This window comes from Cinclus cinclus, chromosome 6, assembly GCF_963662255.1.
Source record: "Cinclus cinclus chromosome 6, bCinCin1.1, whole genome shotgun sequence".
Classification (NCBI taxonomy): domain Eukaryota; kingdom Metazoa; phylum Chordata; class Aves; order Passeriformes; family Cinclidae; genus Cinclus; species Cinclus cinclus.
Genome location: NC_085051.1, coordinates 16,544,356 through 16,559,727, shown reverse-complemented (window position 1 = coordinate 16,559,727; position 15,372 = coordinate 16,544,356). Strand labels below are relative to the sequence as shown.

At 39.3% G+C, this 15,372-nt stretch overlaps 1 protein-coding gene across 2 annotated transcripts in view; it reads right to left on the bottom strand.

Annotated features, from left to right (window-relative positions):
• The window catches only part of MOB2 (MOB kinase activator 2), a 108,235-nt gene that overhangs the window by 67,765 nt on the left and 25,098 nt on the right, over positions 1-15,372 (bottom strand). Inside the window, exon 1 of one of the 2 annotated variants that reach the window (XM_062495234.1) lies at positions 14,771-14,828. The exons of the other annotated variant lie outside the window; for it this stretch is intronic. The gene's annotated coding sequence lies outside the window, so the exon portion shown is untranslated. Of the gene's footprint in view, positions 1-14,770; positions 14,829-15,372 lie in introns of those variants that run through there. 2 annotated transcript variants of the gene reach the window in all.

Here is a 15,372-nt window from a genome sequence, read left to right as displayed (position 1 = left end):
TTTTGTTATTGCTGATTTTTCTTTTTTGCCTGACTCAAAATTAAAATAAATCACTTGCATGCTCTTTCCTTATAGCCAAAGAAAGATCTGCCCTATCCAGATTGTTGTAGTGCACTATGCTACAATTACACATATACCAATCCAAGAAAGGTTATGCTACAATTACACATATACCAATCCAAGAAAGGTTATAACATTTCTAAAATTGTTCCAGAAGTGTCCAGCAGCAACCTAAAAAGAAAAAAAAAAAAAAAAAATCACAGGATTTACAACAAGATGAGATACGCGTAAGAGAGATTTTTTTTTTTCCCAGCAAAGAATCAGCAATGACTCGTGTCATACAATCTACTGAAATTCCTTTTTTGGCAAGCAGCTGCTCTTAGGAAGGACTAATGACATTTGGGAAAAAGTTTGTTAATGAAAAGAACATGCCACACAGCTCTTAAACTCAGCAAAGAATCCCGTTTACCCCTATTCGATACTAGGACATATAAGAATTCAGGATTTTTTTTTTCCTCCAAACAATAATATGAAAAGTAATGAGCTGGCACAGAGATCATGCTACTCACTATTCAATTTTTAAATCAAGAACAAGATGCATTTAAACCTATAAATTGGTATTTCACTTTGCAACACTATGCAGCTCTACTGTGTGCTACAGAGTGGGAAATGCATCCTGCAGCTGGAGAACAACATAACCTAAGCACAGAAAGCCTGCACTCCCCCTAATTACAGATTCAAATGGAGCCTGTGTGTGGAGCCTCTGGAATAATTACAGTCCTTACTGGTATACTCTAAGGGATGATATATGGAGTAATTTAGAGGGAAACAAAAATAGGATAAACCTTCTAAGAGTAAAGATACTACTCTGGAAGGATCTACTTTTTCCATTACAAGTTCATAATATTCATCTGGTTTTCAAAGGCAGAGCTATTAATCAACATTTAAATTAGAATTTCTAGAATAAGATATGTCTAACAGGCTTTTATTTGCTGAACAAGTACTGTGAGGAACCTGAAAATTACTGTTACTGCATTGACATGATCCTCATTCCAAACCTGCATCTTCTGCTCTTAAGTCTCATGCTGTAATTGCCCCATTAATTTTCAATCAAATCATAAACTACCTGCAGTGATCTCACCAACAAGGCTGCCAGCACATGTAGCTGATTAAACAGCTGCTCTGGAAACTTCTCTTACCCAGAAAAGTTACAGCTCAGTTGTAGTAGGCCAGTGAGTGCTGACACTTAATGCACACTTCACTGCCAAAGTCAGGAATAACAAACATACCACCACCTTCACATGGGATATACAGTAAATATTTGAGGATACGCTTAGTTTTCAGTTTCATTTTTCAGAAGCATTAAGTGAAGGAAAATTGCTCTGTTAAGCACAGAGTGTAACTTTCTCTAGCATCAGTGCCTGGACCTCTTAAGAGCATCCTCTAGGGGATAATGGCCCTGAAATCTCATGAAGAGATGTTTTTTGTGTGCATTGGGAAGCTCAGTAATAGGAAGGAGCTGCTTCCATGACCACATTCTTTGAAACATCTTGAGAAATGAAAACTTACATCATTTCCACTTAATACTCAGAGGCCAGCACACAAAGCAAAAAACATTCACAGTTATCTGGCTGGCTACCCTTAAGAACTGCAAAGCAGGTGATGCAAAGAAGTCTCACTCTAAGGTTTCTCTGGAGGTTTAAGCAGCTCTTATAAGAAGAAAAGATTGATTATATGATTAGCTGACGTTTCCATTCTGAGAAGAATACAAAGGCTGTGCCACCCTTATAACTCAGAAAGGAGTAACATTATTATAACACTATTGAAGCACAATAAAGGAATAAAATTCCGTAGCTCACTGACTACTTTCCTACATGAAGAAAATAATTTGGGGGAACATAGTTCATGCATAACATCATCCAACCTGACTGCAACAGACCCCACCAAAAACCACGCTGAAGCAACACAGAGCTTCATGGCAACTCAAGATCAGATTTCAGAGTGGCTGGCACCACTTTCTCTTTCTATATACCTGTCCAATTTCAAGGCTCCCAATAAGCTAAGGGCTACAAATTTAAGTGAAGTGACCATTTGTACAAGGGAAAAGAGATCCAAATCACTCAGATGGACTCCTGCAACAGAAAAGTAAAATGCCCTCAAGTATATAAAGCAGTAAATTGGAGGGATATTCAGGGCTTGAAGGAAAGGCTGTGCACCTTCGAATGCAGCACAGCAGCCCTCCTTATCTGCTCCTCACCCTTACCAGCACTGTGACCCCCAGAGCAGCTCCCCTCCTCCAACCCTCCTAGTCTCAGACACTTCCTGTCTCCAGCAGCATTTATTTTCAGCCCTCAAGATTCCTTTCTATACGTTCCAGGAGCCCTCTAGCCATCCTCTGTCCAGATGGCAGACTACAGATGAAGGGAGCAGGGTCTTGGAGAGTCTTTTCTTGGCCTGCTTATGGGCAGCCTCCTGGAACTCAGAGGCAGGCTGAGTCCTGCACAGACAAGGCTCTGTTGCACTGCAAAAGCCCTTCAATCCCTCTCCACAGTTTCCCTCAATGCCCTCTTTGTCTTCAAACAAATTTGTCTTAAACCTTTTAACGGCCTCTGCTTTCCAGGGGCATACTTTACACAATCTATTCCCTGCAAAGCTGCAGAAAGCCAATAAAAGGGCAAAGGAAAGGGGTCTGAACAGACAACCAGAGCCTCAGTTTTTACTATAAAGCAGATGCTACTTTGACAAGCAGATGCAGAAGAAAAAGGTAGATGATAGGGCTGAGTCCTGTTGATCCCTGTCATCTGCAGGAGATTTTCTGAAACACAGAAGCACAAGTTTATTACTCAGTTTCATTAAGGATCATCACCCTACAATGAACTGTTTTCAAACTCTGACCCTCCCAGATCACTAGTCCTTATCTCTGAGACAATAGAACCAGATAATTCTGTAATCACAAAGACCAACAGAGTGCCTCTCTCACTAACACTATACATTCATGTGCAAGCTTCAGAGAATGATTGACATCCCATGAGAAACTAAATCTTACCAAAATTAATTTAAAAATATTTTAAATTTTTTTTCTTTCTAAATTAAGCTTAACTGAACAACAGTTTCATAATTTTTAGTGAGACCTAGTCATGACTGCTTTGACTCTATTGGTATCAAAGACTATGACATTGCTTGATTTATTATATGTATAATGAAATGTTATTTCCAAGAGCCAAGAGGGTTTAAATCTGAAAGAAAGCTGGATGCTTCAGAGAAGAATACATTTGGGCATAAACTATTCTAAAATCAAATGCAGTAAGCAAAGCCAGTTCCTCATTTAAAGACTGGAGCTGCCAGGAGGGCTCTAATGTGGCTCTTGGCTAGAAAGATTACTTTAGGAAATGAACTACAAGAGAAAGAACAAATTGTAGAACTTCAGTAAAATCCAACAGGGGTAGGAAAGAAGAAGACACAGGCAAACTACCCCAGCACAAAAAATTTCACAGTTTCAGATAGGACCTTAAAAATCCAGTACCCAAAAGGAAAAGAACAGAACATTGAAGTGGTGGCAAAACACGTTTGTGTCTTTTGAAGGTCAGTACAAAAATGCATCTTCCTTGGGGGGAAAAGCAACAGTCTAGAGGCACTGCAGTGCCACTATCACACTGACAATGGCATTTTTCAGTCTAATTCTTGTTCTTTAACTTTACCATTGATTTTGGAAGCTAGTTGACTATGTCCTTCTATTGCTTTCATCATTTGCATGTCATAATACTCCCATGACATGATTCTTTAGTCTCATGTAGAAAATAGTAGAAAATAAAAAACCCACGCAACAACTATGTTGAAGAAAATTCACCACTCCTTTATAGGACACTTTGAAAACAAAATCCTATAAATAAGATGTATGAGTTACCCTGGGTAGATTTTTATGTCATGTACTATGTTTTTATTTTTTCTTAGCATTTGTACATTATTAGAAAACAATCTTTTTCAGAGACATGAATACAAAATTTATAAGTAATCTCAAAATAGTTCAAATCCTTTTCAGATAACTCCTTTTATTTAAGGGGTGTGATCTGTTTGCTTGTTAGGATAATATACTAACTGCATGATAATATCCACAGCTCCTCCCATAAACATTAAGGATTATCTCATTGAGATTTATCTGCTCTTATGAAATGTCCACTGTGTGATTTACAGTCATTTACTGTGTAATAAGGTGTAGCTGATGAACTGGTTTTAAGTTCCTGTTTTATCTGTTCCCTTCTTAAGTTCCTCAACAGATTAAAAAAGGTGCAGCTTCATCAGAAATTATTTGATTCAATATATACATCCATAGTCAGTGGTTGGCTACCACCTAATTACATATCACCTAATTACATCAACTTAAAATTTGACCTAGAAATTATGATATTTTAAAACTGAAATTAGTTACCAACCACCCACAAACCTTAGCTAATACGAGTGACAGAAAACACAGGAGGAATGGACCAGGTACTAAAATCATAGAAAATCAAGTCCATCAGCTGTAGAGTCAATGTAACATAAGAGGACACAGCAAACCACTTCCATCATGATTCAAGGCTCCCATTCCCTTGCCACTGGGAAGATGGATTATCTTTATTTAAGTCAGTGGTTTATTAACCAGAAAGCTGGACTTGTGAGGGTGGTTCACAGAGTGGAACAAAACCCAGCAAGTACAGTGTCACATTTGGCCTCTGATCTGCAGCCATGTCATCTGATGACACCCTTGGCATGAGCTTTCATACCAGCCTCTCCCTAGTTGACTCTTTAGCCAGCATGTGTCTAAAAAATTTTATAGGACAGTAAGAGTGTGGAATAAAAAAAATTCCTTCAAAAACTCATACAATTAGTCATGCTTTAAAGAAAGCCTAGGAAAAACATGCAGAATTTAAATACCCAGAGAAGGCCAAGGGAGCTAAGTGACTGAGGGAAAGTAGAGAAGCCAGGGCCTGCCTGGACACCTGGACAGTCAGTCATCTACCAGGATACACCCACTGAGCAAAGGAACAAATACAAATGAACAAGTTGTGATTAACAGAGATGACAATTGCTTTAGCTGTTAAATTCTATGTTGTGGCTTTCAAAGTAGGATGAGAAGTAAACATGCCTGATCCAGCAGCTACAGCTAAGCTAACAGCCCTAGGGGCAAGTAAATGGACACATAATTTTGCACTGACTGTTTTTGGCAAGATATTAGGAAATAAGAGGTTGCTGCCTTGGAAATTAAAAATTACTTCCACATCCCTGTTTTCAATTGTGTTTTTAAAGTTAAGATCAGTCTAGCATTTAATGTGCAATGGCCATTCTCTTTGCATCTCAGCATCATGGAACTCAGCACAAAAAAACTCCAAGAGACTGCAGGAAGAGCAGGAACAAAAGGCTAAAGTTCATATTGCTGATCTCTCAGTTTTATGAGGATCTAGGTCTACCTGTGTCATGAAAATAATGCAAGACAATCATAGAGAAGATGAGACACGAACCCTATGGACTAGTAAACTTGAAAAAGGGAGATGCTGAAGCCATAGGCAATTTTATTATAGCATCTATCTTCCCAGTAATGATATTTTCCGCTATCACCCTTCTCTCTTTATAAGCTGCACAGGGATTTCTCACACTGATTATAAGCTAAATAAATGGCTACACAGCATTTCTTTCACATTCTATACTGAAAATAGGACTTACACTGAAAATGGACCATAACAGAATCCAGCTGAATAGTCACCATCTGCCTATGCCATTCTCCAAGGGTTAGGCTACACTTGGACCCTTTTCCATGTGTATTCTCTGCCTTAGGTTGCTATTTCAATAGCTTCATAAGAACGTAGTTGTTTTTTTTAAATAAAGCAACTATAATCTTCTGGCTAATAAGTGCTAAGAAAATCTTTGCTCTGAGACAACTGTATCCTGTTACCAACTCAGAAATGCCTCTGAACTGTCAGCTTGGGGTGTTTTTGTCCATAGAGCATTGGCCTGTGTAATATATTAAAAATTAAGTACTTACCCCTAGTAAATATACCCTCACTATGCTTGGCTTCATGAATTTGATTCATCCTGGCACTCCCTGTCAAAATCACCATTTCTTTGAATGGGAAATGAGTAGTTCTTTACCTAACTCCATAGACAGCCATTGCCATTTAGAACTGCTTATAACATCCAATCACTCATTGTTACAAAACTACAGATTATGCAAAACCTTGCATATACAGTATTTTTAAATGACTGACACTGCTATGGTTTTCAGAAAATAAAGCCATTTTCTGCTATTGCTGATAAAGAGAATGGGTGGAGTACTTAGAATCCTTGGAAACAAGACAAACTACACTGGCAGAAGCAGCAGGAGAGAACGGCAAGAATTCCTGCCCATACGCATGTTAAGTAACATCTGGGAGGAAAAAAAATCTCCATGATTTCAAGATCACTCCACCACCCTACTCATATTACTTCATTTTTTTGCAAGTCAAATGTCTGTTCTGAGGTTGTGGCTCAGAAATCTAACCTAACATTATGTTACAGAGAAGGGCTCTTCAAACTGCCAAAGCAGTCTCCACATCTGCCCTACCAAGAGCTATATCTACTCAGCTAGTGTCAAACCTATACTTGAAAATAAAAAATGAAAAGGATACCTGGGGGGCAAAAAAGTGGAACCCAGAGAAAAACAAATTTTAGACAGTTTTTAGTGTGCCAAGATTGTGATAGCATCTGAGGAAAACTGAAGCTTAAAACTTTGGCTCTGCTACAGATCCAGTAAGATGCAGAAGCATTATAGACTGGCTCAGCCACCAGTCTACATCAAGTCTAGAAATCAGGTGCACTCAGTCTGTCCAGAGAGTCTCTTAACTCATTGTAATTTGGCATAAAGTACACCTGCCTTTTAGTGCATTTGCCATATGCTATTTCCTGTGTCTAAAACTGGAGAGGACCATCAGGTGGAGCTGTAGTAACATTAGAAAGAGAGAAAGTGGATTCCTGCTATGCTGTCTCTGTACCAAGTTCTTACCAGTCCTCCTTCCTAACCCAGGGAGACTCCTGAAATACAGATTAAAAAATCATAAGAAATTTCTCATCTCTTGCAGACACCACCTGCAAAGCCTGAAAGAAACAACATTATTTTAATTGAAAAAAAGTGTTCCACAACTTCATCCACAACTCAAGTCAAGCACAGTGACAAGATAGATTCTGCAGAAAATACTAGCTAAGTCTCTTGGTCTAAACACATTGAGGGCAAAATAGGAGTTTACTGAAGAACGGTAAGAGGAAAACAGCACTTGCAATGAGAGTTCAGTAAACTTCTCCTATCCTCAGGACTTGTTTCATGCAAAGGGATGAGGCAAAAATAGATTACTAACATTTGTTACCATCAGGAAAGGCTAACTTGAAGTAGAAAAGCCCGACAGGAAAGACACTTGGGATTCTGGTTTTCTCCCTCTCTGCTGCTACCCTCTCCATCCAGTCCTCCCTTCCCTTCTTCAGCTAAAGTCCTTCCCAGCTTCTGTATGCACAGTACCAGCTCATGTCCGCACACGTCCGTGCTAGTGAATGTACAAAACTGCCTTACCAGCAGCAGCGCAGCGAGCAGATGATGAATTCCATTCCAACAAAATCAACAGCAGGGGATTTCCGACAAGATGGCAATAGAGTAAAACACAGTTCGGATACTCAAAGAAACATGGGACATCCAAGATAACTGATTACTGAAAACACAGCCTGAAATACCAGTAGTACTTTGCTAGAATTCAGCAAGATGCAACTTCTGGCAGGCAGAGTAAAAAACAGAAAAAAGGTGCTCTGCTAGAGAATGGGCATATATAGCTCGTTCTCGGAAAGACAGCTGCACAAAAGAAAGAAATAGGCTTTCTGCCTTTCTTTAATCTATCAGAATAGCTGTTATCTATAGTTTCCTCCTCTTCTTTTAGGGTAGGACTGTTTAAAATTAAAGAAAACTCCTCCCAACAAATGAAGGGTTAGCAACTATTTTGATAATGCTTTTCTCTATCTACTTCTGCCTACCTTTCAAGTCAGTTTGGAAGCAAAGAAACAGTAACACCAAAACAATAAATAAGTAATGAGAACTATTTTTTCCAATCCTTCCTTTTCTCTTTCACAACATTAATTCCAGTGACAGACATACTACAGTCCAGAATATCTGTTGAGTCTGTTGCTTTTTCTAAAACTTAACTCTCTTCCTTGAAGAATGTTGAAACAGTTGGTTTACACCTGTTTTGTAAGATTTCATAAACCCCATTCATCTTTCTGCGTATTAGACAAGAGGGAAAAATTCCCAGCCACAGAGCCTTAAAGCTCCACCTTGTGGAAGATGCCTAGAATGTTGCAGCAGGCTTCAGGGTGAAAAGGACCAAGCTTACAATTAATGTGACATGCTTGACATTGACATTTTTCATCAGTCACACAGTAAGATAACCTCTTACATGGATTCTGCACCAGCAGAAAAACAAGCAGTGGGGAACTACCAATAAAACCAAAATAAATGTCTGTAACTTGAGTCCTGTGTCCAGTTCTGGGGCCCTCACTGCAAGAAAGTCACTGAGGTGCTGGAGCATGTCCAGAGAAGGCAACAGAGCTGGGGAAGGTTCTGAAGCACAAGTCTGATGAAGAGCAGGGCAGGGAGCTGGGGTGGTTTAGCTTGCAGAAAAGGAGGCTCAGGGGTGACCTTACTGTTCTCTACAAGGACCTGAAAGGAGATTGTAGCGAGATGGGGTTGGTCTCTTTTCAAAGGAAACAAGTGATAGGACAGCCTCAAGCTGTGCCAGGAGAGGTTCAGGTTGCACATCAGGAAGAAATTCTTCACTGAAAGGGTGGTTAAGCACTGGACCAGGCTGCCAAGGCAAGTGGTGGAGTCACCATGTCCCTAGGGCTGTTCAAGAAATGACTGGACATGGCTTAGTGCTATGAGACTTAGTACTATGGTTTATGGTATGGTGGTGTTTGGTCTAAGGTTGGACTCAATGATCTTTGACTCTTTTCCAACCTGAATGATTCTGTGAAGAGCTGATTTTATTTTGTGGCAATGCAACAGTCATCCTGCACTGAACCAGCTGATAGCACCAGCAACAGTCCAGAAACACATCTTGCTATCAGCTTGTTTGCTGGTTCCTGTGCATTAGATTTATTCTCTTTGCAATCAGGAAAATAGGGAATCACAGATAGGTTCACCTGGACAAGGAGCTGACAACCAAAGAATACACCAACCCTGCCAGCTGGAATGGTTAAGTGACTAACAGAAATTACCTTGCAAGACTCCATTTATTGTAATTTTACACAGGTGTTCAAAAATCTATGCACAGTTTCCCCTCCAGCCACTTATGACAAACTCACTCAGCTGAAAGCTTGTGCTGAGAGCAGCTTGGAACATCCACGTCCTGCTGCAGACCCGGGACATGAAAGCACACCGAACTGGTACTGCCCTCTGCTGAAACAGACTGCACAGGAAAGCTCTAGCAACTTCCAGTCGATTTTTCCTGACTCATATATGTACCTTGTTTCTCCTCCTTCCTGCAAGCCTTTACAGTATCCAGGGTTCTGTTTTACCGTGGGTTTTTTCCTGCTGCTTCTTCCCCAGGAGGGCTACAAAGATGTCTGAGAGGTTTCTAAGTTTACATACTGTAATACCAGCACACACAGGCTCCAGAAATCAGAGCTGCTGCACTAAACCACTAAAGACACAGCTCATGTTTTTAGCAACGTAAGTGCAAACAGATAAAACAATTAAAAAGAACAGAAAGTGAGGCATTTGGAAATAGCCCTGTAAGAATTTAAAATTTTCCTTTGTCATCTGCAGTACAGCATACAGTAATGTCATGATATGTTCTTTTGTGTAGGAAACTCAAGATATTTAAAGAACATACATCCATATCCACTTGATACTTGGAATTTGTAAAATTACCATAATTAGTGACTAATTACTAAGAGCTTTATTACTAATTACTAACACATTACTTTCTCTGATACGAACTTTGCAATATTTCTATTTTTGATCAGCTGCTCCACTTTGAGATTTAGACATTCAGAAGAAGCTAAAAGTCTAAATAACTTAAGGACTGAAATACTGTACCAAACCTGAAAGTGGAGTGCCTCCAGCAACAAAATAACCATACCTTTTGCTTGGAACAGTAAAAGAGCACGAAGTTCGAACTGCTTGACTGCAGGACCCCTGAACACAGAGAGAAAATTTAAACGTGCCACTGCAAAGAGGGGGAAGCGCATCCCTGAAGCTGAGCAGAGAGCCGGGAGCTGCTCCCGGAGCTGCAGAGGGAGCCCGCTGCCCGCAGGTCCCCAGCTCCGGAAAGGCGGGGACCGTCCTGTCACCCAGCACAACCCACGGGCTGCGCTCGGTTTCATATCTCAGCAGTGATATATGGGAAAAAAATAACCAGTCGTTACTCAGCAGCCAAGGAGGAGAGCGCCTGGCGTGCTGCTGCACGGTACCCTTTGAATCGGTATGTTAAAAGAGGTGCTTGTTTTAAATTACACTCAAGATTTTATTCTTCCTGTTCTCTACAACTCCGAGTGACCTTTTCACTTCACACAGGGCTTCTGTGAAAGACATCCTTGGTTGTTCAGTTAACATCCTGCTTGCCCCCTTTACTAAAAAAAAAACAAAAAAAACCAACAAAACCAAAACAACAACAAAAAACAAAACAACAAAAAAAACCAAACAAAAAACCCACAAACAAACAACAAAACAGCCCTCAGCCTTTTACTGCAAGAAAAATGTCTGCAGCCTCCATGAAGTCCTTATAATTTTCACTGTTAGTGGCTGTCACCAAAAAAGAGCCCAGTTACAGCAGAACAAAACATTAAGTTTATTAACAGATTTCAAAACCAACAGAAGAGATTAAATATACCCCAGCACATAACCAGAAACAATATACTTCATCTTTGCACACTGTAGTCTTTTGGATTAAACTATCAAGTCTTAATTTAAGAAAGAAAAAACCCCCTCACTTACACAGTTTTTCACAGTTTTATGTATGGATGAGAGGTGAAAAGCCCACTTGTGTATTAACAATGACAAAGACTTTCCAAAAAATGACATTTCACAGCCAACGTACCAATAGTACCTGTCACCACTGGCAAGTGAAAACCTCTTGTTTAAATTTAGCTTTGATTATTACTCTTCATGAAATTAGAGCTAAAAATGTCTAAAAACAGCATTTGATACGTAGAAGTTTCAAAGCCACTGTCCTCACTCTGAGCCCCATACGAGCCTGTCGAAAAGGAAACTCATGTTCAACTTCTTTTTTAACCCAATAATCCCCTTTTGCCCCCATACCTTGTTTTAGCTACACTTGTGAGCCCATATTGGATGCAGTGGTTTGGATTTGTTTACTCAGAGCACTAATCACCGCATTCAAGAGGAGACAGGTCCAGTTTAACTTACGTCACCTCATTACCAGATGACTGCAGGAAGACAGTGAAACTGAGAAAAGAAGTGCCTTTTGTAAACTGGTCGCAGGTTTGGGTTTTTTGAAGAAAGATGATATATATACTTTAAGAAAGAGATGCAACCAAATTGTTCCTGTAACAACAGAAGCAATAACACATCTAGCCTAGTCCCAGTCGGTCTTGTTGTGATAAAACCATATCATGTTTCTAGCAATTTCTTCCTTAGAAATCAAGAGCGTTACAGCTAGATTATCTCTTGGAAAGCCCCAAGTGCTGCCACATGCTTTGTCACTACAGCACTCTATCTTCCTGCGTGGCAGCCTTGTCATACAGTATCAGTCTCTTACTCAGCTGCCATACACTCAGTTGTTTGGTGGAGAGTTACTGTGCCTGCTGAACCACTTAGGCTGCAAGCATACAAAGAGCATCCATAGCATCAAAGGGCCTGCCTTTTGGAACTGACTTTTTTCTTTCTTTAATCCACAACTTCAATTAGATTAATCAGCCTACAGAATGAAAATTCATTAAATTCCAAAGATCTCTTCAATAAACCACAGGAGAGACCTGTCTGTCCATGGAAAAACATCATTAATAATTAAAACAGCAAAACTTCATAAATGTAAGGCTGGACTCAGGCTGCTCAGCTATACTGAGAACTACAGGCAAAAAGTATAATTATGGAAGAGTGTTCCAGGCAGAGTATAAGAACGGGGCAGAAAGCTCAGAACCATGAGAAATTCATGCCTGTTTCATCTTACAATAATAAAATGAGACAAGTTTATTCATCTCCACCTTTCACAGAAATTACAACCCACAGAGCTGAGGACACAGAACAAAATGCATCAATTTGCCATAATAATGCACTCTGACAGCAATACACATAGCATGACCTTTAATCCGTGTAGGCCTCTTCTGCACATTTAAAAGGGAAGTTGGAAGCATGAACTGCAATGACAGATTACATGAGCATCAATGACAAGTCTTTCTATGTGTTGCATTATTTTAATGTATTTAATAACCAAATCCATCAAATAATTCTGTTGCCGCTATCCTGACTGAGATTTCATGCCAAGTGCAGTTATGCTTATGGTATCCACAGCTCTCAACTATAATAAAGGACAAAATTCCAGCACAGGAGGTTATTAAGCAGTTAAAAACTACAAATCCTTATTTGTAGTACTGTGACAAAACTTGACCACTATGACTTAAAATAATCAATCAGAGCAGACTTCCTAAATAAAATTATCTGGACACAACATGCATTTCATTGGAAACTAATATCCATACAATACACAAAAAATTATAATAAAAATAATGGAAAGTATTTCTGAATTTATTGAATGTACAGAATGAAATGTACAGAAAGAAAACATTTTTTCTCCTTAATTAGCATGTTCCCTCTACCTGACCTTTGAGATCTTTTTTATGAAGCCTGAGAAGACTGACATTCTGGAATGTTGTCCTTGTCCAATGCTAGAGGAGATTTGTAACAGAAAGAGTGAACAGGCAGGCTAGTCCATGGTTTGTCCTTTCACATCTACATAGGTAAAATAACTGAAAGCAGCTGAAGAATTGACAGCATACTCAGTTTCCTCTTAAGGAACGGGAAATCCATGTTTTGGTTCCCCGAGTAAAACTGTTCAGAAAGATGTCAACACACACACACACAAAAAGCTAAACATGTATGGCCCGCAATGATATGAAAAACTTAATATTCAGCCTTTTTATGCGCTTGGAAAATTTAGGTATTCTTAGGTATTTAGGTATTCTTTTGAATGTACATTTGTATTTATTTATTTCCTGCATTATCTACAGCAGTGCACGTAGGGAAGCAGCTGGACACTAGAAATTGAGCTTCTCTCTGCTTCTTTTCATCCTAATGTTACATAATGGACCAGCTTTTATAGTGTGACTGGCACCCTTGTCTTCAGTGTCTGCTTTACAGAGTTGTCTGTTTTTTCTACAGTAACCCACACCACAAGATCAGTATCTCGTCATAAAATCTTTTGTGTCTGGCTAACTGGCAATGTCAGCATTATATCCTTAACAGAAATTACCTAATCCATCTTATTCTGCATGGAAAGTAGAGGACTTCTCAATTATCTTCAAATATATGACTTCAAACATACTGCAGTTATCAAAGGCAAACACACACCCTTTGGGTTGCTGGGAAACAGGACTTTTCTAGTTTGCCTGGTTTAGTGCAGGATATACACACCTGCAATACAGCACAATGACAGGAAAATCAAGCTGATTTTCCCAAAGTATTCTTTTCTCTGATTAAAAATTCCCAGATGCAGCATGCTGTTTTCACCTATGGTTCCCTCTACCACCTATGACTGCAGTATATTTGATTCTGTAAGTTATTTAACTTGAGTGGTCATTATGACCCTTCAAACAAAACACAACTCAAAAAAAACACTATCAGCCACCAAGGTTGAGCTAATTAAATCTGGTATGTGCTAGTCTTTCTGAAAAACTCTCTCACTGACCAGCTGATCAGCACAGCAATACTTGTCATCCACAGACACGGAAAAAGCACCTTCCAAAAAATGCACTTTACAAAGCACTTCTGCTATGTAGAGGGTACAAAACCATATCCTCACAAAGGCAGAAGAGAAATAGGCCTCACTTCTCCTTACACCTTAAATAAATGTCTCACATAATGGCCTCAAAATCACCCTTCAACCCTACAGTAAATTTCATCAAGGTCCCAGACTTGACAGACTTTAAAAAAAGAAACCGCACAAGCAAGCCTACACATTGAAAAAGAAACTAACGTTGTACATTGAATAAATAGAAAAAGTACTCACTAAAGCCACTGTAAAGATATTACAAAACAAAATATTGAACACATAAGCATGATTAACATTTTAACAGTCATCACCAAAAGACAATAAATAAAATAAATTCAGTAACATTTCATCAAATTGCTTTATAAATCCACAGTGCAGGAGTCAAATACAGAAATTAGGTAAAAGTAGTTTGGCTGTTTCAGAAAGGAATTTAAGAAACTATCTTCCCCCAGCATACCACATATATCCCAAGCTTTTTCCAAATAAAATTAATCACTTCCCCATTTAGAATTTCTATCTTTCTTGCTTAGAGACCTGTAAAAGTGATATCACAATATTAAAGGTCTGCCATTACACTTTTCTTTCTCCCAACTTACACAGACCCTTTACTTACAGGCCAAGTAGTTACTTTACTGTGGAAATTTTTCCCAAAGGGGTGAATTATATCTTAAGGACATACTCTAGCACTAACACATTTCGTGGGAAAGCAATTGACTTGAAGTAAAATACAGAGACAAATAGCATACTCAGTGATTATTACTGCTGTTCTGACTTACAGGTTAATAAGAATTTACCACTCTCCATGCAGCACGAAGAGGAGGTGTATTAGTTCACATCTCAGGAGACTTAGCCCAGCCTAACGTAACTTTTATCAGTCGTGCAACACAGCTGCAATTCAGACAGCCTCTTCACACAGCCACAAAAACTAATGCAGGAAGTCCTCCACTTCCTCTCATTATCATTACACTTCCAGAATTACACATGCAACAGAAGCAGCAGCATCCTTCGTATGAGCATGTATCTTCTCAATTTGCTTGAGGCTGCACAGTGTTCCTTTGGAAATGTGTTACTAAGAGACCCAAAGCACAACTCCCTCTGTCTTCTCTGTGTGTGCCTGGGATACACCATATTCACCTCCCAAGGTCGTTATGAGGAATACCATTTATAACTTGCTAAGCTTAAGAAGCTGCACAGTTCTGCATAGCTGTCAGTTTAGAGCAGCCGCTTAAACCCAGGGCAGCAGTGAGGGCAGAGTTTTCCCTTCATAAAGGTCTTGGTTCTCTCATAGAAATCCCACAGCCTAACGAGAAACGCCTCGTGCATCAAGTGACATTCTTACCTGACAGCAGAAACATGGCTTTAAATTTTAAAAATTGAA